The following is a 25914-nucleotide window of genomic DNA, read 5'->3' as shown; positions in this document are numbered from 1 at the left end:
TTAACAAATAAAAAAAATCATGGGGCAGATTTTCTAATGATGCTGTTTTTTTTTTAGACAAGCATTGTAAACATGTTTGAACCTGCTCTTGCAGCCCAACCTCCAACCATTATCACATTTTCATAATTTTGCTTCCCTTTTTTTTTTTTACAAATATTATAATTTAGGCTTAGGTTAGTTTGTTTTTTCCAAAGTCTATTATAATTTCACATTGTTTTTATCGCACTCTTTACTGATTGAAGGAAATCTAAAAACATAGTATGTTATTTTTTTTCTGTAATAATGTTACTGAAACTTTTTAAATTTTCAATTTTTTGGAAAACTTTTATGTGCTTTGTTTCATATATCCTCTTGTATTGAATGTTGTTCTTTTGTTAGCAAATGTTTTTCCTCCTCATATCATTATTTTTGTTCAATACTTTTTGAATATATATTTATTTATTTGATTTATGCTTAAGAATTAAATTTATATATAAATAAATAATATAGTTTCAAAACAATTAACAAACTGCAACTATTTGAATTAAGTTTAACATTTATTTCCAGGAAATATATAGAGGCATTGACCGCTGTTTTACTGCGCAAGCTCTTCAGCCAACTAAAGTTTATAGATTTACAGTAACTACATTTAGTTATATTTGAAATTTGTTTTTAGTTTTGAAATGTTATTCTGAAGTGAAAATATTAAATTTCAGGTTTCAGCTTGGATGAGTGAGGGTAGATGCGAAAGTTTACCAAGAACACGTCGAATAAGCAAACAATGTAAGTTGCTTCAATATATCCAAATATTAATAATAATACTATTAATATGGCTGAAATAGTAAAAAAAATTTTTACTTCGAAATCAGATTTGAATTTTTTAACTGTTCCTTTACTTGTTTTCATTTAGCAACTCTTCACTTGATTACCTTTTCTACACACTTTTTGGTGTTATTTCTTTTTAGTCAAATTAACCAAGTCTTTTTATTCTTTATTCGTTTTCCAATGTTGTTATTATTGGTGACTTTTATGTTTATTGACGCATTGGCTTGGCTCTAGACTTTGCAGGCCCTAAATCTAAAAATAAGTTTTATTCAAATCTCTTAATGCTAGTTGACAACTACAAACTGGAATGAATTTAAAAAGTGTTTATATACCTAAAAGTACCATCTAGAGCAAGGGTGGTTAAAGTCTTTAAAACCAAGATATTTCTTGTTGTTTTTTCTCTCTTCATTTTTAACACTAAAATAAACTAAAATTTAGTTTTAAATAGATATTTATTAAAGACTTATTTTCATTTTTTTTCATTTTAGCATACCATTTTATCAATATTGCATTAACCTAACTTAAAAATATTAAGTTAGGTTAATGTTAGAAAATGCCGATTACATATATTTGTACTTGAATTAGTATTTGGAAATCTGAAATTAAAGTATTTGTATATTCAATAATCAAATTATTTGAATAAATATTTTGTGAAAAGTTCAGTTAAAATATTAAAGATAATAATCTGGTAACATTTTTTAATTTTGTTGATTCTTGAGTCATGCACTTTTTTTGCAAATGAGTTTCTGTGGCACAAACATTAGAAATAAAGTTTTATGATGGCTTCCATTGATCATTTTTATATGATCATTTTTATTTCCGATCTGTTTCAAGTACAAATTTTGTAGGTTTATCAGGCAAACATTTTACGTCGCAAACATTCATATCTTACGTCGAGTTTATAAAAGAATGATAATCTTATGTTGCAATCGGAAATAGTGATCATTTAGCTTAACTTTTTATTAGTTCATAAATTCGACATATTATGTCGGATTTATTAATGACTTATTAAAAATTTTGTTATTTAAAAAGTACTGGAAATGAGATAAGAAAAATTAAAATTTTAACTTTTTTTTTTTTTTTATTGTAGCTACATCATCGTCTATTTTAAAAAGAATCTCTCTCAATGAGTAATTTGAATCTCGATTTAATAAAATTATGTTAAAAATTAGAATGACAAAAGTGTAAAATAAAAATGTTTGTTAAATATATGTAAATAATGTTTATAGTTATTTATATAAAGTTTATGTTTTCACAAAAGTTTTTTTCGCAAGATGGAATATTGCAACCTTAAAATGTCTTAAAGATGGAGATGAAATCCCGAGAAATAAAGAGGTTCGTTCCAAAAAATTCATAAAGCTTATTCGTTATAGACGCAATCCAGCTTTATCAGGAAGATCAGTTGCAAAATAATTTGAAACCAATTCCAAATCTATCAGTAATTTGGTTAAAACAAACTTATGGATGAAAGCTAATAAAAAGATAGTTATCTCAGGGCCTGACAACACTGGTTTCAAAGTGGAGGGGCACAATCATCAATTTTTCAAAAAGTCATCTATATCTAGACTTTCTTTGAAAAAAAAAGGGAGGGGCCGGTTTCTCTGTTATCTCTGGTCTGACAATCAGAAATAGGCTTAAGCGTATTAAGAGATGAAAATTGATAAAGAAACGACACCACCGACGACTTTTTCCAATGAAAAGTTATTCCTGCTTAAGCGCCCTGTTAATTGACAAAATGGTTGAGTTAGTTTGAATCCCACGTTACGTAAGAGCTTTCAGAAATGCATCGAAGGTTATATTTTTTGGTGCATTTTCCAAGGACAAAAAGCGTGCACTAAATTTTTTAATTTATATAATAATTTATTGATAAAGAAGTTGAATTTAAGTAGGAGTTCTATTTTTATATTCTATTTTGTAAAACCTCATACTAATAGAATGTTTGGCGTTCATCTATCAAGTGCATTCAGTAGCAACTACTTTACCTTAAGAGTTTTCTATTTGTCAAAAGCCTTCGATATCGTTAATCATAATATACTAGTAAAAAAACTTGAACACTATGGAGTAAAAAATAACAATTTACTTTTGTTCAAAAGTTATTTGACCAATAGAAAAACATTTTATAGAATATGAACAAAAACAAATAATCCCGTCTGCCGTAACCTGCGGGGTTCCCCAGGAGTCTTCTTAAGGACCACTGTTGTTCTTAGTGTACGTTAATGATTTCAATTTAGCAACAGACCTATTAAATTGTATTCTTTCTGCAGATGACTTCAATCTTTTTTATTTCCACAGAGATATTAATACACTATTTGAAACAAGAAACGAAACATTATTGAAAGTTAATGAGTGGTTTATAAGTAATAAACTTTCTCTAAATGTGGATAAAACCAAATTTATTTTGTTCCACAAAGTAAATAAATCAAAAAATATTCCCATCAAATTGCCTAACCTAATAATCAATTAACATTAAAAAGAGAACTCAGTAAACTTTCTAGGCGTAATCTTAGATAAACATTTACGTTGGAGTTCACATATAAAAAGTATTGAAAATAAAATATCAAAAAATTTAGCAATGATATATAGAACTAAACCATTTTTAAACAATATTTCTTTAAAAAGTTTATATTTCTCTTTTATTCATTGTTATTTAATTTATTGCAATATTGCATGAGTAAGTACAAACCATACAAAATTAAAAAAATTGTACTGTAAACAAAAACACGCGTGCAGAACAATTTTTGGAGCTGATAGAACTGTACCCTGTGAGCCTCTTCTGCTTTTACTTGGAACATAAAACATTTATAAAATCAACTTACACCAAGTTTTAATGTTCACGTATAAAACAAATATAGGATTATTTTCTAAAACATTTCAATCCTATTTATAATAAAATAGTTCATAAATATTCAACAAAATTTTCAAATAACAACTTTGTTGTCCCAAAATATAATTTAAAACTAACTTCACATTCAGTTCTTTACCATGGACCTTACTTGTCGAAAATGTTTCCCAAGATTGTAAATACCAATATTATATATCAACCCATTTATAGTATTAAAAATATTTTTTTAATTATTATGGTATTTTACAATATATTTACAAATGTCACATACTTTTTGTGTTTGCTAAATTAGAGCACTTTTTTGATTTATGAATGACTATTTTTCTGAAATTTACATTAATATTTAATATAAAAAATTAATTTATTTCAAATTTTTCTCTTTTTTTTTGATACACATATGTACTCTGTTTAAAAATTTATAACAGATGACAATACCGATACCGTCAAGGATTTCATCTCAAATTTTGACTAGTAAATCCTTATAATCTTTTAGTTATTGCATTTTACATTTTTTTAGTTTTCCAACATGAAAAACATCCAATAACCAATAGGTTCAAATCTGGACTGTTGGCAGGCCATTCTGATACAGGAATCAAACAAGGGAAATTTTTCTTTTAAACGGTTTTTGCATTATTTTTGGACGCTAAATTCTGCTGGAAAGTAGATTTTTTTTTAAATTGTTTTTTTTTTGCCGTTTAATAATATATACAGTTTCGAAGGATATAAATAAAAATAAATATTGGCGGGTGAATAAGAAAAAATATATAAGATATTATCATTTTCTTAAAACTTAAAAACTTAAATTAAGATTTAAAAATAAAAAAGTAAATAAATTAATATACAATATAGAAATAACATAAATAAATTAGTATACTTCATAGAAATTATGTAAATAAGTTAGCAATTGCCATAGAGGTAATACCATAATTAAGGTATTGAAAAAGAAAAACGTTAATACACTCAGTGAAGTATTTTTTGAATTTTTTTTTATTTTTGAATTAATTTTTAATAATTTATTTAAATAATTTAATTTTACGTAATTTTTGAATTATTTTTTGTATTTGAGATTTAATTTAAAAAAACATTTAAAATCGGAGAAATTAAAATCCATAAGTAAGAATACCTGTTTTGATTCATTTTTAAACTGCTCTATACTAGTTTTATGTGTATTTACAATCTTGGGAAACATTTTCGACAAGTAAGGTCCATGGTAAAGAACTGAATGTGAAGTTAGTTTTAAATTATATTTTGGGACAACAAAGTTGTTATTTGAAAATTTTGTTGAATATTTATGAACTATTTTGTCAAAATAGGATTGAAATGTTTTAGAAAATAATCCTATATTTGTTTTATACGTGAACATTAAAACTTGGTGTAAGTTGATTTTATAAAGATGTTTTATGTTCCAAGTAAAAGCAGAAGAGGCTCACAGGGTACAGTTCTATCAGCTCCAAAAATTGTTCTGCACGCGTGTTTTTGTTTACAGTACAATTTTTTTAATTTTGTATGGTTTGTACTTACTCATGCAATATTGCAATAAATTAAATAACAATGAATAAAAGAGAAATATAAACTTTTTAAAGAAATATTGTTTAAAAATGGTTTAGTTCTATATATCATTGCTAAATTTTTTGATATTTTATTTTCAATACTTTTTATATGTGAACTCCAACGTAAATGTTTATCTAAGATTACGCCTAGAAAGTTTACTGAGTTTCTCTTTTAATGTTAGTGTTATTGATTATTAGGTTAGGCAATTTGATGGGAATATTTTTTGATTTATTTACTTTGTGGAAGAAATAGGTTTGGTTTATCACATTTAGAGAAAGTTTATTACTTATAAACCACTCATTAACTTTCGATAATTGTTCGTTTCTTGTTTCAAATAGTGTATTAATATCTCTGTGGAAATAAAAAAGATTGAAGTCATCTGCAGAAAGAATACAATTTAATAGGTCTGTTGCTAAATTGAAATCATTAACGTACACTAAGAACAACAGTGGTCCTTAAGAAGACTCCTGGGGAACCCCGCAGGTTACGGTATACGGGATTATTTGTTTTTGTTCATATTCTATAAAATGTTTTCTATTGGTCAAATAACTTTTGAACAAAAGTAAATTGTTATTTTTTACTCCATAGTGTTCAAGTTTTTTTACTAGTATATTATGATTAACGATATCGAAGGCTTTTGACAAATGAAAACTCTTAAGGTAAAGTAGTTGCTACTGAATGCACTTGATAGATGAACGCCAAACATTCTATTAGTATGAGGTTTTACAAAATAGAATATAAAAATAGAACTCCTACTTAAATTCAACTTCTTTATCAATAAATTATTATATAAATTAAAAAATTTAGTGCACGTCTTTGTCCTTGGAAAATGCACCAAAAAATATAACCTTCGATGCATTTCTGAAAGCTCTTACGTAACGTGGGATTCAAACTAACTCAACCATTTTGTCAATTAACAGGGCGCTTAAGCAGGAATAACTTTTCATTGGAAAAGTCGTCGGTGGTGTCGTTTCTTTATCAATTTTCATCTCTTAATACGCTTAAGCCTATTTCTGATTGTCAGACCAGAGATAACAGAGAAACCGGCCCCTCCCCTTTTTTTTTCAAAAGAAAATTCTAGATATAGATGACTTTTTGAAAAATTGATGATTGTGCCCCTCCACTTTGAAACCAGTGTTGTCAGCCCTGAGATAACTATCTTTTTATTAGCTTTCATTCATAAGTTTATTTTAACCAAATTTCTGATGGATTTGGAATTGGTTTCAAATTATTTTGCAACTGATCTTCCTGATTTAGCTGGATTGCGTTGATGACGAATAAGCTTTATGAATTTTTTGGAACGGACCTCATTATTTCTCGGGATTTCATCTCCATCCTTAAGACATTTTAAGGTTGCAATATACCATCTTACGAAAAAAACTTTTGCCAAAACATAAACTTTATATAAATAACTGTAAACATTATTTACATATATTTAACAAACATTTTTATTTTGTACTTTTGTCATTCTTATTTTTAATATAATTTTATTAAAACTAGATTCAAATTACTCATTGAGAGAGATTCTTCTTTTTAAAATAGACGATGATGTAGATACAATAAAAAAAAAAAAAAATTAAAAATTTTAATTTTTCTTATCTCATTTCCAGTACTTTTTAAATAACAAAATTTTAATAAGTCATTAATAAATCCGACATAATATGTCGAATTTATGAACTAATAAAAAGTTAAGCTAAATGATCACTATTTCCGATTGCAACATAAGATTATCATTCTTTTATAAACTCGACGTAAGATATGAATGTTTGCGACGTAAAATGTTTGCCGATAAACCTACAAAATTTGTACTTGAAACAGATCGGAAATAAAAATGATCATATAAAAATGATCAATGGAAGCCATCATAAAACTTTATTTCTAATGTTTGTGCCACAGAAACTCATTTGCAAAAAAAGTGCATGACTCAAGAATCAACAAAATTAAAAAATGTTACCAGATTATCTTTAATATTTTAATTGAACTTTTCACAAAATGTTTATTCAAATAATTTGATTATCGAATATTCAAATACTTTAATTTCAGATTTCCGGATACTAATTCAAGTTCAAATATATGTAATCGGCATTTTCTAACATTAACCTAACTTAATATTTTTAAGTCAGGTTAATGCAATATTGATAAAATGGTATGCTAAATAAAAGAATGAAAACAAGTCTTTAATAAATATCTATTTAAAACTAAATTTTAGTTTATTTTAGTGTTAAAAATGAAGAGAGAAAAAACAACAAGAAATATCTTGGTTTTAAAGACTTTAACCACCCTTGCTCTAGATGGTACTTTTAGGTATATAAACACTTTTTAAATTCATTCCAGTTTGTAGTTGTCAACTTTCTTCAGCGTAAGAGATTTGAATAAAACTTATTTTTAGATTTAGGGCCTGCAAAGTCTAGAGCCAAGCCAATGAGTTTAATAAACATAAAAGTCACCAATAATAACAACATTGGAAAACGAATAAAGAATAAAAAGACTTGGTTAATTTGACTAAAAGAAATAACACCAAAAAGTGTGTAGAAAAGGTAATCAAGTGAAGAGTTGCTAAATGAAAGCAAGTAAAGGAACAGTTAGAGATTTCAAATCTGATTTCGAACTAAAATTATTTTTTACTTTTTCAGCCATATTATTAGTATTATTATTAATATTTGGATATATTGAAACAACTTACATTGCTTGATTATTCGACGTGTTCTGGGTTAACTTTTGCATCTACCCTCACTCATCCAAGCTGAAACCTGAAATTTAATATTTTCACTTCAGAATAACATTTAAAAACTCAAAACAAATTTCAAATATAACTAAATGCAGTTACTGTAAATCTATAAACTTTAGTTGGCTGAGAGCTTGCGCAGTAAAACAGCGGTCAATGCCTCTATATATTTCCTGGAAATAAATGTTAAATTTAATTCAAATAGTTGCAGTTTGTTAATTGTTTTGAAACTATATTATTTATTTATATATAAATTTAATTCTTAAGCATAAATCAAATAAATAAATATATATTCAAAAAGTATTAAACAAAAATAATGATATATGGAGGAAAAACATTTGCTAACAAAAGTCCAACATTCAATACAAGAGGATATATAAAACAAAGCACATAAAAGCTTTCCAAAAAATAGAAAATCTAAAAAGTTTCAAGAAGATTATTACAGAAAAAAATAACATACTATGTTTTTAGATTTCCTTCAATTAGTAAAGAGTGCGATAACAATAATGTGAAATTATAATAGACTTTAGAAAAAATAAACTAACCTAAGCCTAAATTATAATATTTGTAAAAAAAAAAAGGGAAGCAAAATTATGAAAATGTGATAATGGTTGGAGGTTGGCTGCAAGAGCAGGTTCAAACATGTTTACAATGCTTGTCAAAAACAGCATCATTAGAAAATCTGCCCCATGATTTTTTTTATTTGTTAATTCACCTCCCCAAGGCCCAGAAGGCCACTACAGACACGGAGGCTACTTAATTGTGGTTATAACCCTCTCTAAACTCTATAACACCAAAACATAAACCTTGAAAAACAAGGCCGCTGCGCGGAGAAACAAGTTGAGCGCGTTACTACCAGGAATGTGGTGGGGATCGAACTTGGAACCTCTCGGTTATGAAGTGAGCGCTCTACCACTACACCACTACCATATAAAGTACACCACTACCTGTATTTGGCAACAGTATTCCATGCAAGGACGATTTTGAGATTAATAGAGATAAAGACTAGAATCTGGAGTAAGAAAGTGTCAAGAACGATAACCTTAGCAGATGCTAATTTTACAATGAATTAAAATAATAATAGGGAACTATTGAATAGAAAATGAGCTTAAGCATGAACTAAATATTGGACAATTAAACTTAAATTATTCCCAAAGATAACCACAGCACATAAAAAACAGTCGCTAGTTCAGTTTTTTATCTAAATATATATATATATATATATATATATATATATATATATATATATATATATATATATATATATATATATATATAGCTTTTTAACACAGTTTGGCATGCTGGTCTTCCCCAGACGTCTAATATTAAGTATCTGGAAAGTTTTTAAGATTATCAAAACATTACTTTTTAACTGCTTTATTAAAGTCATCCTAAAAGGCCAATAGTTTTATTTATTTCTAGTAACTTCTGGGGTACCTCAAAGTTCTATTCTTAGTCCTGTTTTGTTTCTTATCTACATTAATGATCTTCCCGACAACCTTACATTTAAAGTAGCTCTTTTTTGCTGATGATTCAACTTTTTACTCCTGTCTTGACAAAAAGTCTTTTCTTTTTGATCGCTTAGAACAGGCAGCTGATCTTGAATCTCATCTCACTCCGTAAGATATTGGGCTCACAAATTTTGGCTTATAAATTTTAACACCAAAAGAACACAGTTATTTACTGCAAACAACTACCACAATACTGTTGACATCTCAATATTATTAAATAGCAACCCTCTCGCTGAGTGCTCTTTTTCTGAAATCAGCATCCCTTTATCATTATCGTCATTTTCTTACCCCTATTCCATTCTCTCACCCTAGGCATCTTTTATTGTTCTGTATGGATAACTGTTCTCATATTTGGGCTGTTTTTCTAATGATGCACTTTTTCTTCTAGACAAAGTCCAAAAATGCATTGTAACACAGTTGTAACCACTCATCTGCTAAGCTTGAGCCTCTTTCCCATAGTCGTAAAGTTGCATCTCTTTCTCTTTTCTACAAACTCTATCATGGTTGCTGCTCAAGGTACTTATCATCTTAGTTCTATCAACAAAAACTCAGGACCACTTGACTTGTGATTCAGCTAAGTCTCATTTATTTACTGTATCTGTCCCTGCATGCTCTTTTATTTGTCTAGTTCTTTTACCCGCATTTTAACCCTTTGAAACACTCTTTTATCCTCATGTTCTTGATTCGTGCAACCTACTACTCTTTAAGTCTTATGTTAACTGTTTCCTAGCTCTATAACTCTATTTTTTTTTTCCTAGTAACTCTCAACTTAATAGTTGTTTATTACAGTCTTGTTGGGAGTGAATCAGAATAAATAAATAAATAAATAAAAATATATATATATATATATATATATATATATATATATATATATGTATATATATACATATATATATATGCATATATATAAATATAAATATATATATATATATATATATATATATATATATATATATATATATATATATATATATATATATATATATATATATATATATATATATATATATCAATTGTTAAATCTAAATATAATAAATGTAAATAAACAATGTTTATTGTGTCAATATATAACACTAAAAACCAATAATGATAAAATTGATGAAGATAAAATTATCTAAGAGAATTTTATACAGGACTGCTTCAACTGTGTTAACCTTCAAGCATACCAAAATAAAAATAATTTCAAAATTATTTGCCCTATTTAAATCAGAAGTTAAAATATGAACTAAGATATTGTCATTAAAATTAAATTTAGCAGCATAAATAATGAATTTTTGAATATTTCCCAAAAAAACAAAAAAACGGACCCTGCGTTTTTTTTCCAAAAAAACGACCAAAAAAACCAAAAAAACAAGAACCAAAAATACGTGTCACATCTCTAGTTTTTACTTTACAGTCTTCTATTGACAGTTTTCTTTTCTTTAACTCTCTTTACTGCTTTTGGTTATATAATTAACTTCTTAGCATAATATGGCTTTTTGTTGGGAGCAAAAGAAAAAAACAACAACAATAAGAAAGAACGTAAAAATGGTGACAAAAATCACTAAGAAACATGCATAAGCAAAGACTCAAGTAACAATAAAGTTCCTCGCATGATTAGCAAAAAACTTTAAGAGTCTCTGAGTTCCATTGTTAAACGTTAAATTACTTTTTCTATCAGAAAGTTTTAATTCATGTCACAACTAGTGTTACTAAAGATCAATAATAATTTCTTGTTAAATTTCAAACTAAGAACAAATTAAAGTAGAAATACATAAAAAAAAAAAACAACAAACCATGTTATCCATTCTAAGTTTCTAATAATTTAATCTGCCAAGAAGATTTTTAGGAGGATCCCACTCAATAAAAATCTCTGTTTTACCATGAACATGTAATTGAGGAGGTAAGGGTGCAAAATAATCTAATAATAAAAACTCATACAATATTATCTTATAAAATATTTTAATTTATGAAAAAATATGATATTGAAAAATAACTAGTAGATGTTACTAATACTAACAGTAACACTAAAGAAAAATTTTTTTGCAGAAAATACATAATTATTAAATTCAGCATAAATCTATGCAAAACTAATAACAACTTGACTTAGCATGTTTTTATCTTTTACACTCTGTAAAAGATAAAAATATGATAATGAAATATTGAACTTTTTAAGAAAAAAAGTAAACATCGTTGCTTCCAACAAGGCTGCAAGCAGCTACTAATTAAAGTTGGAAGTTACTGAAAGAGAAAAGATGAAGATTGTAGAGCAAGATAACGATTGACGGACGACTTAAAGATTGCAAATTATATGAATCAGGAAAGCAAGATGAAGGAAGCGAATTCCAAAGAGCTGATATTCGAGGGAAAAAAGCTAGACGAATAAGCGTTTTTGGAGCACTTAGGAACAGTCACAAAGAAAGGATGGCACTTAATTGAATGACGAGTAACACGAGAACGAATTTTAGTAGATGGCACAAGAGACGCTAGCTCTTTAGAGCAGTGCCCATTATAGTATTTGTAGAAAAGAGAAAGAGAAGCAACATTATGACGATGTGAAAATGGTTGGAGGTTGGCTGCAAGAGCAGGTCCAACTATGTTTACAATGCGTTTTTGCACCTTGTCTAAAAGAGAAAGGGCATCATTAGAAGATCCGCCCCAGATATGGCAACAATATTCCGCACAAGGCCAGATTTGAGATTTATAGAGATAGAGAATAGAATCCGAAGTAAGAAAGTGACAGGCTCGATAAAGAGATGCAACCTTAGCAGATGCTAATTTTGCGACTGATTTGATATGTTTTCCAAGAAAGATTGGAAGTAAGAGTTAATCCTAGAAGATGAAGAGTAGGTGACTCATCGAGTACATCACCGTTCATAAATATAGGAAGATCTAAATTATTGCGATAACGATTGGCTGAAAAAAATTGAGTTTATCTGAATTAAAGTTCACCAGCCACTGTGAGCCCCATGCTGTAGCAGGAGTGAGATCCTTTTCAAGCTCAAATGCCCCCTCCAAGCAATCAGAGGGTGTTGGTTTTTTTATCACGACAAGAATAAATGGTAGCATCATCAACAAACAATGCCACCTTATATGTCAGAATATCTGGAAGATCATTAATATAAATTAAAAAGAGTATAGGGCCAAGGATAGAACCTTGAGGAACCCCGAAAGTTAAAGAATAAGAAGAAGAGTGTTGTCCATCATGGACAACTTTTATGCTACAATTGGAAAGGAAGGATTCAATGATCTTAAAGATGTTGCCGGATACACCATAAGAAGAAAGCTTATGGAGAAGACCAGCATGCCAAACTTTATGAAAAGCTTTTGAAATGTCAAGAGCGATAGCCTTAACCTCTCCACCTTTATCTAATGCACGATAAAACCTGTCAGTTATTACTGTTAACAAATCAGCTGTAGAACGAGAAGATCGAAATCCATATTGATGGTCAGAAAGTAAGTTATTCGATTCAAGATGAGAAATTAAGTGTTTGTTAATTAAAGATTCAAAAACCTTGCTTATGATAGGAAGAAGACTTATGGGACGGTAGTTAGACGAATCAGATCGCTCTCCAAAATTTTTGAAGATAGGGATAACAGATGCCGCTTTCCAGCAGGCTGGAAAGCAAGACTCTGATAAGCACTTGTTGAATAGTTTTGTGAGTATAGACGACAGCTCCGGAGAACACTTCTGCAAGACAATAAAAGGTATGTCGTCCGGGCCACAAGCTGTAGAAGAGTCTAAGCAGGAAATCATTTTAGATACAGATGTTGGAGTGATATGAATGTCAAGCAATGGATCAACCTGTTTGTTGGCAATATCAGGTAGAACACAACTAGTGGAATCAAGAGATGATATTGATGAAAAGTTTTTAGCAAACAATTCGGCTTTGTCTTTAGGTGCGGTGACAAAGTCTGAACCATACAAGAGTGGTGGAATTATAGATTTGCCCTTATTATTGATATTATTAAAGATTCTCCAGAAGTCACGAGAGCCTAATTTTTGAGATGAGATACAAGACTTCATGACCTGAGAATAGCGGGTTTTGGCATTAGACAAAGCCTTTTTACAATTGTTTATAGCAGTAATAAACAGACGTCTGTTTTCTGGAGAATTGTTTTGCTGATAAATATGGAAGTTACGGTTTCGATTGGCAATCGCAGCAGCACAGTGTGAAGAAAACCATGGAGGAGAGTGAGGCTTGACCTGGAATCATCGAGAGGGAATAAAAGATTCCATGTCAGCCTGAATCCACGAAGTTATGTAGGAAGCATATTTGTCGACAGGAAGACGAAAGATTTCTACCCAAGGGCCATCACGAAGAAAATCACGGAAAGAATCCCAGTCAGCTTTACTGTAGTTGTAAGAGGTTCGATAATAGGGGGATTCAGGTGATGAAGAAGAATGAGATATTAGTTTTAGAGAGATCAAACTGTGATCAGAAGCACCTCAGGGTGAATGTGGAGAAACTGAGCACTGACTAGGATCAGAAACAAGACATAAGTCGAGTAGAGAAGGTAAATGATTCGGGTTGACTGGAAAGCGAGTTGGAAAGTTGACTATTTGAGTTAGGGATTGAGAAAAGACAAAAGTTGTGGGCTTTAATGCCTGCCAAATCACTGACACTAGAGCCAAGCCATTCAGAGTGGTGAGCATTAAAGTCACCAACAACAATTATATTAGCTGATGGATAAAGAGAGAGGGCTTGGTCAATATGATCAGAAATAACGTCAAAAAGTTTGCAGTCTTGAGATGAAGGAGAGCGATATAGAACAAAGAGAAAGGCAATAGAGTGAAGTGTTGCTAAACGAAAGCACATAAAAGAATAGTCTGTGGATTCAAACCTAGTTTCACGACAAATGGGTGAATTCTTACGAATGTAAATGCCCAGGCCAAGCATGTGACTATTGGAGTCTTTACGAATTAGAGGAAGATAACCATTAACACTAAGATCACAAGATGAGACAGCCGAACTCAAATTAGTCTCACAAAGAGCAAGTAGGTCTGGTGAACTTTGCAAGAGATAAGACTCAACAGAAGAAAAGTTACTTCGAAGACCACGAATATTAGTGAATGATAGGTTTAGAGAACTTGGTGATGATGATGGTTTTTTGTGTTTTATAGTTTTTGGTAATTTATTCATTTTTAAATTAGATTGAAGAACTTGACTGAAAGCAAAGGTAGTACTCAGAACACCGTTTAATAGCCCAAGCAATTGCCTCATTACTACTAATAAACCCTAAGCCATAACAAAGGGCTCCAAATGTGGCCTCCGCAATGCACACCAAACATACAAACAGGGACACCATCCATGCGCAACATGGCACTGTTAATACTTTGATATTTTTCAGCTGTTGATGGAATCAGCCTCTCTGAGAGCTACCACAGAGTTCGGGAAACCTGACTACCAGCCGGCCTCAGAACCATAAAACTCAGTTTTAGAGCTGTACCCTCATTAGGAGATAATAGAATGAGTTGCCTAGTCATAAAAACAGTGACACAAGCAAACCCATGCATTGAGTCAAGAAGATCCAGCATTCAACATCCTAAACTGGAAACAATGTATTAAAAATACATCTGCGCCAGCCTAATAGATGAAGAAGGGGTGCGAGGCTGGTCAACAAATAGAATCTGTTTACCCCTTAAGTCTTTGCCTAAGAGGCTTTCTACAAGACAGTAGCCGGATGCATTTAACATCTGCCCAAGATGAATATTTTTATCGAGACACCATCTCTAGCCTTTAATCAACCAAGAGCCCCAAGGCGGGGGGTGTTTTAAATCAGAGTTGGCATCTCCTAGCCTTAGCCTAAAAAGACGTATCCTACAGGGCAGCTGGACATGAAGCAGATTGTACTGGGTTACATGTTACCAGTAGCAGGATAACCATCCCTACTGTAAAAGCAGATTTTACTGGGTTACATGTTACCAGTTGCAGGATAACCTGATCTGACTACTTAAATGCGTGTTTGTCCAGGACTTGCGTGTTTACTTAAATGCGTCCAGGACTTGCGTCCAGGACTTGCGTGTTACTTAAATGCGTCCAGGACTTGCATGTTTACTTGCGTGACTACTTAAATGCATGTTTGTCCAGGAAATGCGTGTTTGTCCAGATAACCTGATCTGACTACTTAAATGCGTGTTTGTCAGGATAACCTGACCTGACTACTTAAATGCGTGTTTGTCCAGGACTTTTTCAGGTTTTTAAGGACTGCTGGTTGCCCTTTCTTGTACAGTGTATTTTTCAAACTTAATAAATCGAAGTTTCCGAAAAAGTAAAGCTTTCTCTACGATCCGAATGAAACGTAATTTTGAGACCATAACAAAACAACAACAAAAAGACGTCCATCAACAAAATATGTCAAAAGCCGCCAGTCAAAACGAATCGCTCTTATATATTTATATGAATCCTAAAATGAAAATATTATACATGATAACCACATATACATAACATACAAATTGGCATTTCAACATTCCAACCACATATGATATATTAAAAGAAAATATTACCTAAATAAGAATGAGTTCAAACAAGGATAGTTTATTTTATAAAAGAACAAAAAGCATGCAAACGATGTAAAAAGGCTATATGTGCATAAGGGTGTATAGGTGTAATGTGTAAGTCCGTGCTGTTTATGTCGTTCAGTAGAGTCTTGTGTTGTTAGTAACCAGCGTAAAAAGATTTATCTCTTAACTACACCAAGCCAGCCCAGTCATATCCCAGAAAACCATGATGGATTAAACATCTATGCATGGATTTATTATTGACTTATGACTGAAAAACTAGCCCTAGTTCCAGCCTTAAATTAAGGGAATTTGGCCATAATCCTAATTACTTATGACAAACTCGCACAGCTATAACAAACTTCTGTTCTCCAAAAATTTTAACTTCTTGATCTTTTTTTTTTTTTTTTTTAGATTATTCACCTCCCCAAGGCCCGTAGGGGGGCCACTACAGTCGGAGGAGGATACTATTTTTTTTTTTTTTTTTTTTTTTTAATATTAATATTTTTATTTTTTAAGTCATTATTCGTGGTACAACCCTCTCACTCTTTAACTCCGAAACACGAACCTTGCTGAGCAAGGCCGCTGCGCGGAGAAACTAAGTTGAGCGCGGTACTTCCAGGGACATGGTGGGAGTCGAACTCCGAACCTCTCGCTTACAAAGCGAGCGCTCTTACCACTACACCACTACCGCATCTTCTCAAAAGTAAAAAAAATCAGTTTATAGAATTTTTTGTTTAAATGAATTTTGTTGTTGTTCAAATAAAGTTTATAAAAAGGACTTTTACTTTAAAGCTTTTGATCTTTTTTGCCCAGTTTGTCTGTCTGTGCCCACACTCTTTATAGGGTATCAACAAGTAGCTTTTGCTACTTGATGATACCCTATAAAGATATAGGTGCCTGCGCCTTATATCATGCCTGGTGCGTATATCCTGCTTTCAAGATGTGGAAATGCATTTTAAAAATATTAAATTATAATTGTACTTTGTTTAATGTATAAAATATTTATAAAAAATACCAAGAGTATTTGTTGTTGATGTCAAATAAGCTGCTAATCCTTTTCCTTCACTAGTTAGAGCACGTATCTAAACAAAATGTCTGCTTATGTTATATACCTTAACAAATTATTTTATGTAAGGTGAGGAATTTTTTTTTTTTTAATTTAAAACTAATGTTAAAATTATCTATAAACAGTCACAATTTACAAGCAAAAAGTTAAAATATTTAAATTAAGCAATTATTTTATTAATTTGTAGTTAATTTATTATTATTAAATAAAAAAATTGTTGGAATATCTCAATACCTCAAAATTGTACTGAGTTGAAGATTGTAGATGTGTCATTATATAACTTTTCGTCTTTAAAAATATACTTATTGGTTTTCCTTAAAAAAATAAAAAATAAAAACCAAAAAATCAATCAGAATCAGAGGTAATTAGGAATTAGGAGATGGAAGTATCAGAATTAGAGGTAATCAGGAGATAGAGGTATCAGAATCAGAGGAAATCAGGAATCAGGAAATAGAAGTATCAGAATCAAATGTAATCAGGAGATGGAGGTATCAGAATCAGAGGTAATCAGGAATCAGGAGAAAAATAAAAAGTACAAAAAAGTGATGCAATAATAGCAGATGTAACTTTAGCAACTTTGTAGTCGATTGAAAATTTTTTACATGGTTTTGACAAGTGGTCAGTAGTAGAGTTTTCATTCATCAAAATAAAAACATCAAAATTTTGCAATAATTACAAGCAGTAAAAAGTTTTTGTTTGTATTAAAATTTACCAGTCATTGCAAACACACAGAAGAGAGATTACATTTAAGATCATCAGTTATAAACAATCAAAAACCTTTTATATACTGGAGTATAAAATTGAACTATCAACAAATAAATATACCTTAAAGAAAGATTTTTGAGAAAAACAAAATAAGTTTTATGCATCTATTAAAATATTATGAAATACAAAACAACATATAAAACTTTTCACATCATAAATTTAAAACAAATAAACCACATATAAAACTTTTCACGTCATAAAGTCTTGTGTTCTACCTGTTAGTGACCTCCCAGCATATAAATAGATAATTCAATATGCTTATATATTATATATAAGCATACTGAATTACATAACATATTTTAACTAAGAAAATTGATTCTCTTGTCATTTTAAAACCTTAAAAAAATGTACCACTTAATAAGAAGAAACATCTAAGAAATAACATATTGAAAATTTAAAAAGTATTTTCACACTAAAGCTTCAAAACATAAAATTCGTGTTCCTTGGTTATTAAAAAACATTTTTAAATTATTTGATATATCTGCGTGCAGATATACCAACTTATCTTCCTCGTTTAAATTGTGATGACAGGTTTGAAGCTAATAATACACATACAAAAATCTAGAATTTATAAACAAGTATGATCAAAAAAATTTGTTACAAAACTGACTACAAATTTTACAGAAGTTTCTGTCAAGTTTTAATTCTTTAACTATGTCATCAAATTTTATCTAAACATTACCCTTTACAAGTGTTGTTGCAAGGGTTATTGAGAAGCACTATGTCCTGAATAAGTACAGGGTTTTTTTTTGCTGTTGTTTTTTTGTTGTTTTTTTTGTGTTATTATATTTTAGTTTTATGCTTGTTAATAATTGAAAAACTTTCTCTTAAATTTAGTTAAATTCTTCCCTAAAATAAAGTTCCAGTTTCAGAAAAAGATTATAAAAAGTAAGAGCCATTTTGAAACTAGAAGACTTTGAAATATCCAAAAAGATAAGAAAAAGAAAAAAGTTGCAAGAAAAATAGGTAATGCAAAAATTATAATAACTGGCCATTTGGATAATTTTTATATTAGTCAAACTGAAGAAGAAAAAAAATTTATTTAATTATGTCATCAAATTTTATTATAAATTACACTTTATAAAAGTGTGTTGCAACAGTTGTTCTAATAAGCGGCAAAGGGGTTTAAGTTTAAGGGGTAAACAGGTTCTATCTGTTGACAAGCCTTGCACCCCTTCTTCATCTTTTAGGCTGGCGTTGATGTATTTATAATGTATTGTTTCCAGTTAAGGATGTTGAATGCTGGATCTTTTTGACTCAATGCATGGGTTTGTTTGTGACTCTGTTTGTATGACAAGTCAACTCATTCTATTATCTCCTAAAAAGAATACTGCACTATAACACAGTTTTATGGTTCTGTGGTAGCTCTCAATGAGGTTGATTCCATCAACAGCTGTAAAATAGCAGAGTACTAACAGTGCCATGTTGAGCATAGATGGTGTCCCTGTTCATACTTTTAGTGTGAACTGTCAAGGCCATATTTGGAGCCCTTTGTTACAGCTTAGGGTTTGTTAATAGTCAGTTCAAATCAGTGGAAAGCTCTGTAAAACTTTTATCAGAGCCATCAATGAAAGTTTATAAGTCAAATTAAGAGAAATCCTTACAAAAAACCAGAGCAGAGGAGAAAATAAGTGTAAAATTGAAAAAATGAAATAAGTGTATATTGAAAAATGATTACTTTATAATTTTTTTTCTTTTAATGTTAATTAAAAATGTTATAAATGTTAAAAAAGTTCCAAGACCAAATGAAATAGCAACCCTGATTCTATATATTTTTAAAAAATACTTTTTAAATGTTGTTAAAACTAGAAATTAGTCTATATGTGATTAAATAGATTAAAAAGCAAGATTTTTAACCAATTACTCGGTGGCATATAAAATTTTAAAAATTTCTGGAGAACATCATGACCTCTCTAACTTTTGTCCAATCAGTCTTCTATCTGTCATTAGCAAGGTCTTTGAGTTATTAATCAACAAATTTATAACATCCTATCTTGAGTCAAATAACTTACTGTCAGACAATACAATTTTGGATCTTCTTCCTCTATGGGTGACTTGCTAACTGCTGTGATTGAAAGATTCTATTGTGCATTAGATGGAGGCAGTAAGACAAAGCAATAGCCCATTGTTCTTAATATATCTAAAGCTTTCAATAAAGTTTGGCATGCGGGTCTTCTTAACAAGCTTGCTTCATATAGTGTATCTGGGAAAGATTTTGAAATTATCAAATTGATTTTGAAATTATCAAATTATTTTTTTCTATTCGTTTTATTTTATCGATGAACACCAAAAAAAACTCTTCTTTAATTCCAGTAACTTCAAGGGTAGCTAAAAATTCGATCCTTGGTCTTGTTTTGTATCTTATCTACATTGTCGTCCTGACAAACTTGAATCTAAAGTGGCTCTATTTGCTGATGATTTAACTTTATACTCCTGCCTTGACAAAAAATCTTCTCTTTTCAATGGCTAAAAACAGGCAATTGATCTTGAATCTGATCTCAGTTCTATAACAAATTGGGGCTTGTAGTGACTTGTGAATTTTAAATTCCATTTAATTTCCACTAAAACTTAGTTATTCACTGCAAACAATTATCGCAATACTGTCGACATTCCTAAATCGACGAAATGGGAACCCTCTTTCTAAGTCCTTTTTTTTTTTTTTACATCTTCTTGATATTATTGTTCACTACTGACCTCTCATTGAACTATATATACAACTGATTGCTAAAATAGCATCTGCTAAGATTGCTTCTTTCTATCGTGCTCACCATTTTATTACTCCTGTTCTATTCTCTACCTCTGCAAATCTCTTATTTATCCCTGTATTGAATACAGCTGTCATATTTTGGCTATTTCTTCTAATGATGCTCTTTCCCTTCTAGACAAAGTGCATTGTAAAGATGGACTCTATCAGCTAAGCTTGAGCTTCTTCCCATCTAAAGTAAAGTTTAAAGTTTTAATAAAGTCTCTTTCTTTTCTTTTTTACAAATCTCTTTCTTACAAATACTAGAAGCTATCATCTCAAGCTCCATCAACTAAAACTTACTAAAACTTTGCCATTCAGCAAAGTCTCATTTTTTTACTGCCCCTGCATGCTCTAAAAACTTTTATTTGTCTTGTTTTTTCTCACTTTAACCCTTTGGAACTCTCTCCCATCTTCATGTTTTTCTGACTCATACAACCTTCAACTTATCAAGTCTTCTGTCTATCTGCTTGTTATATAACTCTATTGTTTTTTCAGTTTCAAGTAACATTTCAGTTTCAAATTTTAAAGTCTTCTGCCAATCCTTTCCTTGCTATATAACTCTATACTTTTTTCTAGTAGCTCACAACTTAATAGTGATTGTTTGCAGCCTTGTTGGAAGTTAGAGGTGTAGTTTGAAATGTTTGTTGGTGATGGCTCTGTCGCTTCTAACTGCTGCCTAGTTACTATTATTATTAATTACTAGACTATTACCAGTAAAATACTTCTAAAATCTCATCTTGAGTCTAAATATTTAATTCCGAAATTAAATTTAAACCTGAATATTATTTATTATTTAATTATTTGCTATCTGAATTGAGACATAAATGAATAAATTTAATCTTCTTGTTTTACTGCTGACTCATTGTAACCATAGTAATGAAAAAATAAAAAGATTAGGTAGAAGGCAGCGAGGCAAGACATTCATAAAGTGAGGCAAGGGTGTTGCCTCTTGGTTGCTCTCTTGATATGGTTGATTGATATCTTGATATGATTCTTTTGATATTTATCATATATCTTGATGCTGGTTTTTGATGTTGGTTTTCTCAATAAACTTTCTTTATAAGATGCATCTCAGAAAAATTTCAAAATTATTGAATCATTCTTTTCTAACCACAGTATTTAAGTTGTTTTATAAAAATTTGAAATAAATAAGTGTGTGAGAAATAACACACTTATTCATTTCAAATTTTATTCATTTATTCATTGAGATTTTCTTCATGATGTTTCATTTCCTTCATGATGTTACACGATGTTTCATTTATTCATTGAGATTTCCTTCATGATTCCTTTATGAAATCATCATGAAGATCTCTTTTCTGTGACAGATAGGAGCAGTTACTGAAAAAAAAATATTTTAATTTTACTTCTATATTGACTTTTTTCACTCACTCTTTTTTTTCATTCACACTTTTTTTAATAAGTGAGACACTCTTTTTGAGTTTTTACTTAATATCTTCTCTAAATTTCTTTTACTTTTGTTAACTGACCTCTCATGAAAACATTGAATCAATTGTTCAATTCAATTCAAAAAACTGAACTCTCATGGAAACATTCAATCATTGCAAAGTTAGTCTCTACTATAGTTAATCATTTACCTTGCTTGTCATTTTCTTACTTCTGATTCCATTCTCTACATTTATCAACCTTTTATTCATCTTTGTGTGGAACTCTGTTGTCATATTTAAACAAGTGCTTCTAATAACGTCCTTTCTTTTATAAACAAGGTCAAAAAACACATAGAAAATATAGTTGGATAACTCTAGATGCCAAGCATTTTTCAAGATGCAGAGTTTTTGTCCATTGTTGAAAGATTGCATTTCTTCCTCAATCATACAAATACTACTATTATCGCTGCTCAAGCGTTTATCTCATCCTTATTGTTCCTTTATACTCAAAAAATCTTTATTCATCTAGTTTTTCTTTTTCTTGAATACTTATCATGACAAAATATATATAAATAAAAATATACAAACAAAGTATAACAAAAATATTAATACTTATAATGCCAAATCATGGAAAATATTGATTTTTATACCTTCAACAGAGAGTTCATACCCTATAATTACACCATTTTTTCCCAAAGGTTCATCTCAGCTAAGTTTCAATTTTGATGTGGTAGAAAAAAGAACACAAAATTTTGTAGGAGCACTGGGTACTAAAATTAATAATTTTATAAAAAGATTTTTTAAATGTTTTCAAAAAAAAGTTTACTGTGTTTCTAAACACTATTAAAAAAAAGTTAATTGTATTTCTAAATACAACTGAAAAAAAGTTTCTAAATACAACAATAAACTTAAAACAAAAATGCTAAGAGATGTATGTACATATTGTTTACATTTCAAACATTAAAAAAGTTTGGAAAAAAAAACTATTTATTAAGAAAAGTTTAACTAAAAAAGATTCAACTGTGCTTCTAAACATAACTAATAACCTTAAAAATTAAAAGTTAACTGTGTTTCTAAACACAACAAATAAACTTAAAAAAAAGAGGGTAACTGTGTTTCTAAATGCAACTAAAAAAAAGTTTCTAAACACAACTAATTAACTTGAAAGAAATTACAAACAGATGTATGTATATGAAATATGAAAAATACAAACAGATGTACAAGAAAGATCAAAAGTTTTCATTTTATGATATTTTGTCTTAAGTTAAATTAAAAAAATCAAAACAGCAAATCAAGTTTAATGAAAACTGCAGCATAAAAGAGCTTTGCGTCTATTCTAAATTTCACAAGTATTCTAAATTATATAGCATATAGCTAAAAGATATATATACCGTAAAATTGCCTAAGTTTGGTCACTTAAGCTTAAAACATTTATTTATCATGCATAAATAAAAAAATTTAAAAAAATTTTTTTTTTCCTGAAACATAGAGAAAATTATATTGATAATTGATATCGTAAAAATAAAAAAATGTAAAATAAAAACTAGTACTCAATATTTAATTTACAATAAAAACATCTACTTTGACCAAACTTTCAATACCATCTCATAAGTCTGGCTGCTATATAAATACTAATGACGTATCACAAACTTAATGTCACAAACAATGAAAACTAATTTTTAAATGTTGTTTTATTGTAAAATTATGATATAAATTCAGGTAATACTAGTAATAAACTAAGAAGGGCGTCGCCCCCGGGCTTAAAAAAAAGAAGTCTTTTGGGGCACCAAAGAAAACAAGAAAGAGCACATAAATAAAAGGCTTTTTTTAAATATATGTAGTAGTTTTTTTAATTTTTATTGTAATTAGTCAACTATTTTATTACTTTAGCCATTATCGCATTTGCTATGCCATTGGTTAATAAAATTAAAAATATATTTTTCAATTAAGTTAAAAAGGTTTTCTCATTATAGTAGAACAGCAAGATCCACCAATTGTCACAGGATTTGCAAAGTATCCATAGTATCAATTGTCATTAGACTGTAATTTTATCTCCAAAAAAAAATGTCACAAGCTTGATAATTTTTAGAACTCAAAGAACCGTCAGTTAGTTTTGAAATAATGAACAAACTTTTTATTCAAATAAAATACAATGGTGTGTATCCATTATAAAATTGTCAAAATTTGCTGGTAAATTTACAGGTAAAGTTACCTATAAATTTTACACTTGCAACACTTATCAACATTTTTACAATATTACTGCTCATTGTCTCCTTTGTTTATCCATGAATGACCGAAGTTAGAGTATTTCCAAATTTCACTAATTTTTATAAAAAAAAGTAGTTAATTTTCTAAAGATAACTTTTTTTTTGTAAATATAATTAATTTGGTGATTCTTAATAATACTAAGATTAAATATGATCATTTATTTTAATAATTTAAGATTTTAGATTTTAATAGTATGCATTTTTTCAAATTGATGTTTTGCTAAAGAATTATTTCTGCAGGTTGCATAAAAACATTATTATTTTTTTATAGATTCATATTTACGAACTAATTACAAATATTATATGATAAAAAAATTTCGTAAAATTTGAGTTTTGCATGCTTTTTTTATATTTTTCCTTAAATGACCGAAGTTACATGGTGACCGAAGTTACATTGGGACCGAACTTAGGCGATTTTACGGCATATATTTTTCTTATTCAATTATTATTCTGATTAACTCCAACAATGGATCGTCCATAAAGTACGTACGCTCGGAGAGTAAAAGGTCTGCAAATGGCGTATCTGAGATGGGGTCGGGGGGTCGGGGGGGAAGTAGGTCAATTAAAAAGGTATGGAGACTCTAAATTAAAAAAAATATCATAAAATATTGGGTTGGTAGGTTAAAAGTGTAGGTACTTTCAGGGAGGTAGGGGGTACTCAAAAAATTGTATGGCAAAATACAAGGAGGGGAAGGAGGGGGTGGTTGGCGGTGAAAAGCATACGTACTTTATGGACAACCCCCAAAGCTGCAAGCAATCACTATTAAGTTGGGAGTTACTAGAAAAAATAATAATAAAGTTACATAGCAAGAAAAGGGTCGACAGAAGAATTGAAAAGTTGTAGGCTGTATGAGTTAGGAAAACATGTAAATGGGAGAGAGTTCCAAAGTGTTAAAGTGTGAGAAAAAAAACAACCTATTTGCCTAATAAAAGTTTTTAGAGTAAAAGTTTTTAGAGCATTTTTGAAATTTCTTTTGCATTTTTTAGAAGAGAAAGAGCATTATTAGAAATATCAGCCCAAATATGACAACAGCATTCCAAACAGGGATAAATAAAAGATTTGTTGAAGTAGAGAATGGGACCAGGAGTAAGAAAATGGCAAGCACAATAAGAAGAAGCAACTTTAGCCAATATTAATTTAGCAACTGATTGTAAACATGCAATTGATTGTTTCCATGAAAGGTCAGTAGTAAGTGATAATCCAAGAAGATGCAAACAGAAGAGGCCTCAGTAAGAGAGTTGCCATTCATTAATATAGGAATGTCAACAGTATTGCAATATTTTGTTTGTAGTAAATAACTGAGTTTTGTTAGAGTTAAAGTTCACAAGCCACTGCAACCTCTAATCTATTACATAAGTGATATCTGTAAAAAAAATTAGATCTGTTACAGAAGTGAGATCATATTCAGGTAAATAAACTATACTAGTAGTTTAAATGAAATTGAACTCAATTAATTTAACTTGAAAAAAAAATTTCTATTTTGTTGATTATTTATAAATAACTACATACACACAATTACATAAAAATATATTTTGTCCATAATTACATATATACAAAATATATGTAATTATAAACAAAAAATAAATGTATAGATAATATACTATTCTTTTCTTATTTATAAATAAATAAACAAAAATAATAAAATAGTTCTTTTCTTTTTTTTTATATAAAACTTTTATTATTATTTTTATAATTACCAAAACAAAAAAAAAAGGCTTTTCTGAAAAATAAAAAGGTGTATAATTACTCATTCTTTCATAAATTTAT

The 25914-nt window shown here is 29.4% G+C and overlaps 2 long non-coding RNA genes across 2 annotated transcripts; one reads left to right on the top strand and one right to left on the bottom strand.

Moving 5' to 3' along the window:
• Window positions 1–544: 544 nt before the first annotated feature.
• LOC136076386 (uncharacterized) lies at window positions 545–1921 on the top strand. The gene is made up of 3 exons (XR_010636224.1): window positions 545–618; window positions 696–762; window positions 1895–1921. It is a non-coding gene; the product is annotated as an uncharacterized LOC136076386 (long non-coding RNA).
• Window positions 1922–7842: 5921 nt separating this feature from the next.
• LOC136076385 (uncharacterized) lies at window positions 7843–22654 on the bottom strand. The gene is made up of 6 exons (XR_010636223.1): window positions 22530–22654; window positions 17218–17297; window positions 16933–16999; window positions 11209–11333; window positions 8025–8095; window positions 7843–7947 (listed from the first exon to the last, which is right to left on the bottom strand). It is a non-coding gene; the product is annotated as an uncharacterized LOC136076385 (long non-coding RNA).
• Window positions 22655–25914: the final 3260 nt, after the last annotated feature.

The sequence above is a fragment of the Hydra vulgaris genome, chromosome 02 (assembly GCF_038396675.1).
Source record: "Hydra vulgaris chromosome 02, alternate assembly HydraT2T_AEP".
Classification (NCBI taxonomy): domain Eukaryota; kingdom Metazoa; phylum Cnidaria; class Hydrozoa; order Anthoathecata; family Hydridae; genus Hydra; species Hydra vulgaris.
The sequence above is the reverse complement of the archived record's forward strand: the minus strand, read 5'-3'. Positions and strand labels throughout refer to the sequence as shown.